The sequence below is a fragment of the Cyprinodon tularosa genome, unplaced genomic scaffold (assembly GCF_016077235.1).
Source record: "Cyprinodon tularosa strain WSP-4 unplaced genomic scaffold, ASM1607723v1 ctg1439, whole genome shotgun sequence".
In the NCBI taxonomy this organism is placed as follows: Eukaryota; Metazoa; Chordata; class Actinopteri; order Cyprinodontiformes; family Cyprinodontidae; genus Cyprinodon; species Cyprinodon tularosa.
In genome coordinates this window covers 41,990-45,884 of record NW_024038264.1, presented here as the reverse complement: position 1 = coordinate 45,884, position 3,895 = coordinate 41,990, and the positions used below count along the sequence as shown (strand labels likewise).

At 36.6% G+C, this 3,895-nt stretch overlaps 1 pseudogene; it reads left to right on the top strand.

The window, feature by feature from the left end:
* The first annotated feature begins 1,875 nt into the window (after window positions 1-1,875).
* On the top strand, window positions 1,876-2,568 carry LOC119779194 (annotated as a pseudogene).
* Window positions 2,569-3,895: the final 1,327 nt, after the last annotated feature.

The window sequence follows — 3,895 nt, the reverse complement described above, 5'->3', positions numbered from 1 at the left end:
TGGAAAACATGTTAAAAAGTCTCTGAACAACTTTAGAAAATAAATGTTGATATTTTTACAGATATTGGAGAATAATATCTGAAACCTTTCAGTAACTCTAACCCTGTAATATCTGCTAATATTGTTGATAAAAGTCTAATTACTGTAAAATATTCTTTATAGATTCACTAACTGCTAAACCTCAGTGTTACATGTAGCTGAGAGAGAAAAACTGAAAATAATCAGAGCAGAAAACAGCAGACAGGTTTTTGTAGCAGTCTTTCTCACTGTGGGGGGGTGGCAATACCTCTTTGGTTCTGGAACCAAACTGTATGTAACAGGTAAGAACCAACATTTATTATTTTATTGTTGAAGTTAAAATGTTTTTAAAGCCACTTTCTGCTGATGATGGATTTATTTGAACTTTGTCTCTCTGTCATATAAATTCTCTCTGTAAAACTGAACTCAGTCGTAAAGCTTAGTTGTGTTTCTGATCCTGATCTCAGACATTTCTTTTCTGTGTTTTAAACTTAACAGACCTTTTAGTTCAGAAAATATAGAAAAAATATAATACTGAAATATGAAATATTAAAGTTTTAATTTTATTAAGTGAAAATAACTTTTTACTTCATGTTTAAAATTAATTAACCCAATATTCATTTGGTTTATATGGAAATTGAAAGTCTAATATATTTTTTTTATAAATGTATCTATAAAAAGCCGCTGAACCCAGACAGCAGCAGCAGCAGCAGCAATTAGTGAGAAGATTAGATAAATAATCTGGGGCCTGGCTATTTGCTGCTCTTAATGTTAGTCTGAAAATGAAAATCCCAAATCTTTTAGTAGCCGGTAGAATGAATATAACTTGACGGTCATGTGAGCTTGTTTGTGAGCCAGACTGTGACTACATCATTTTGTACGTTTCAGAAACATCAAACAGTCAAATTAGAAATTAAACCACGATTTCAAAAGCTGGACTGAAGAGTTTAACCAACAGAACTAAGAGCCGGACTGATTGTTGTATTTAGTTCAGGAGGAGCTTTGATCATCGTCTCAGTCTGGTTGGTGTAGGTGTCGGATCAAAGGGTTTGCTCTGAAATCAAAGGGTTTACGGGTCAATACCTAGCTCTGGCTCTCGGGCTTTAGGGCCGTTAATATAATGAAAGCAGTAAAGCTTCACTTGTGAAGGGAAATCTGTTTAGCTGCGTTTTGGCTCAAATAAAACAATTCTGAGTGCTGCACTGACAGACAGCACATATAAAATAAAATAAATTACTGACCTGATAGCAGAGCTGGAAGATGCTGTTGATGTCTGTAGAAGCTACTATACTCCTGCTCACTGAGCTTGATGGGTGAAGTTGAAAATTTAAAACATTTAATAATGAGTCAGATGCTTGGAAGACATTAAATACAAACAGAGTGAATCAATCCAATGTGTACTAAATTGTTTAATGAAAGGCATTTGATTATTTGCTTTCATAAATAATGTATAGATTGATTATCCATGGATCACTTAATTTCACATTATATTTTTCATTAATGGATAATAAATGGTACCTTCAGTTTTTGCAGACTTATTTCAACAGATATTTTTCAAAGTTACATTTAATGATGCATTTATTTATTTAATATTTGTTCAATAAATGAAAAATGGCAGATTCAATTATTAAACGGGAGATTTAATGGTACATTAAAGGCAATATTTAATTCATGTTGAATCTATTTATTTTATGTTGTATTTCTTCGTTTCATGACACATTTATTTTGTGTTATTTAGCATATTTATATTGTAAGGGGGTGAATACTTTTCCCAGCTCTGTCGCTTCCAGGATCAAAGTGAATCGAGAGCAGAGCTGGAAGCTGCTGCTGACTGTGTGTCTGTGCTGCTTGTTGATAATGTCTTTATGTAAAACAGAGACGCTGAAGGAGCCAGTGGTGACCGTGTGCCCGGTGAAAACAGACCCCAGTGAGGAGGGAAAGACCGCTCTGATGTGTCTGGCCTCAGACATGTTTCCTTCTAAGGTCCAGATCTCCTGGAAAAGACAGGAGAAGAACAGCCAACAGGAGCAGCGACCCCCTGCTGAGGAGAGACAGGTGGAGGTCAGCGGGTCACAAAGTTCTGCCATGGTCCGGATGGTTAATGATGATGATCTCTACAGTTATGAGTACATCTGTGAAGTTGAGCATATGAAGGGAAATGTGAGGAAAAAAACACAAATCAAAGGTATGAAAAGATAAGTTCAGTAGAGATTCAGTTTTTAGTGAAGACTGGAACATTTTAAACTATGACGAGTTTTTTTTTCTTCTGTTTCAGAACATTCAATTCCATTAACAACACAATCTGCAGCAGCTTCCACTCCTCCACCAGCAGCTTCTACTCGCCCTCAGCTCCACGTGAAGCCATCAGTGTCCTTCCAGTCTCAGTGCAGGGTGAAGCTGCTCCTCCTGCTCTACACAGTGCTGATAGTGAAGAGTCTGGTGTACTGCTGTGGACTCTCTCTGCTGATGAGCCTCAGAACCAAGGGACCGTCCACCAACTGAACACATGCTGACTCACTGCTTTCTCACCAACTTTCAGCACCATCTTAGAATTTTATTACATTAAGGTCAAACTGTACAAAGTATATACCTTTGCCTAATTTGATTATGTCTTTGTAGGAAAAGTTTTGTTTGTTCAAATGTCTGTTTGCAATAAAACTGAAATAGTTTAGAGCAGAACTGGATTTGATTTTCAGACATGGTTCATATAAGGACAAGGAACAGATAATTAGATTCTGGTGCTGATGGGAACCATCCTCTGGATTTAGAGGAAATCTGAGCTCTCTGACTGCTTTTATATTTGGAATTAAATGTTTCTTGATCTTTATTTTTAATAAACTGTTAACACAGTGTTGTAGGTTTGTACATTTAATTATTCAGTATTAAAAGCACAAATGTTTACATTGTCATAGTTTAAGTAATGTTAATTCATTTAAAAATAAACAAGAATAAAATTTGTTATCCAAAATTAACACATCTCTTGTTTTGCCAAACATCACTAGAGAAGCAAGCATTCGGCTCTGAAAACAAACCCTACAGACAAACCACCATATGAATAAATTAAAATGTATATGTAAGGAAATATATGTTTCCTATTTATAGAAGGTACATGTAAAGCTTTTTTAAATTGTGGAATGGGAAAAAAGTTGTTTCTTGACTATACTGGAGAATGCTAAGTGTGATTTAATGTGGTATTACCCGGAAAACAACTTGCCAGGAGAGGAAAATAACAAAAAAAGACAGTAATATACAGACAATTGCGAACGCTTAGGAAAATATTTTATTGAATCTGTATCCTCCATTACCCTGAATTCTGCTCTTGATAAATTAAATATCAGTCCGATAGATAGTCTAGAGCCAACCTTTATTAGAAACTCATGTCATAGATTCCCAAGTTTCACAGACAATGAAATCAATTCAATTCAATTCAGTTTATTTATATAGCGCCAAATTCACAACACATGTCATCTCAAGGCACTTTACAGTTCAACCAGATCATACAGTCAAATTGATACAAAGTTTTCTATCTAAGGAAAACCAGTTGATTGCATTGACTCATTGACTCAAATACAATCCCTCACACTAAGCATGCTTGTAGCGACAGTGGAGAGGAAAAACTCCCTTTTAACAGGAAGAAACCTCCAGCAGAACCAGGCTCAGTGTGAGCGGCCATCTGCTGAGGCCGACTGGGGTTCAAGGAGACAGAAGCAGAGATACAAAAAGCAGCTGTAAAAGGCGGCCCCGTCCAGGAAACACACAGCCAGGCAGACGAGCTCCAAGGCAGCTCCCATGCCAGAGGACGAAGAGAGCACATCCACTCAGTCACGGTCAGAGAAACAGGACCACACTGGAAAACAGGCCGATCTCCAACATCTAT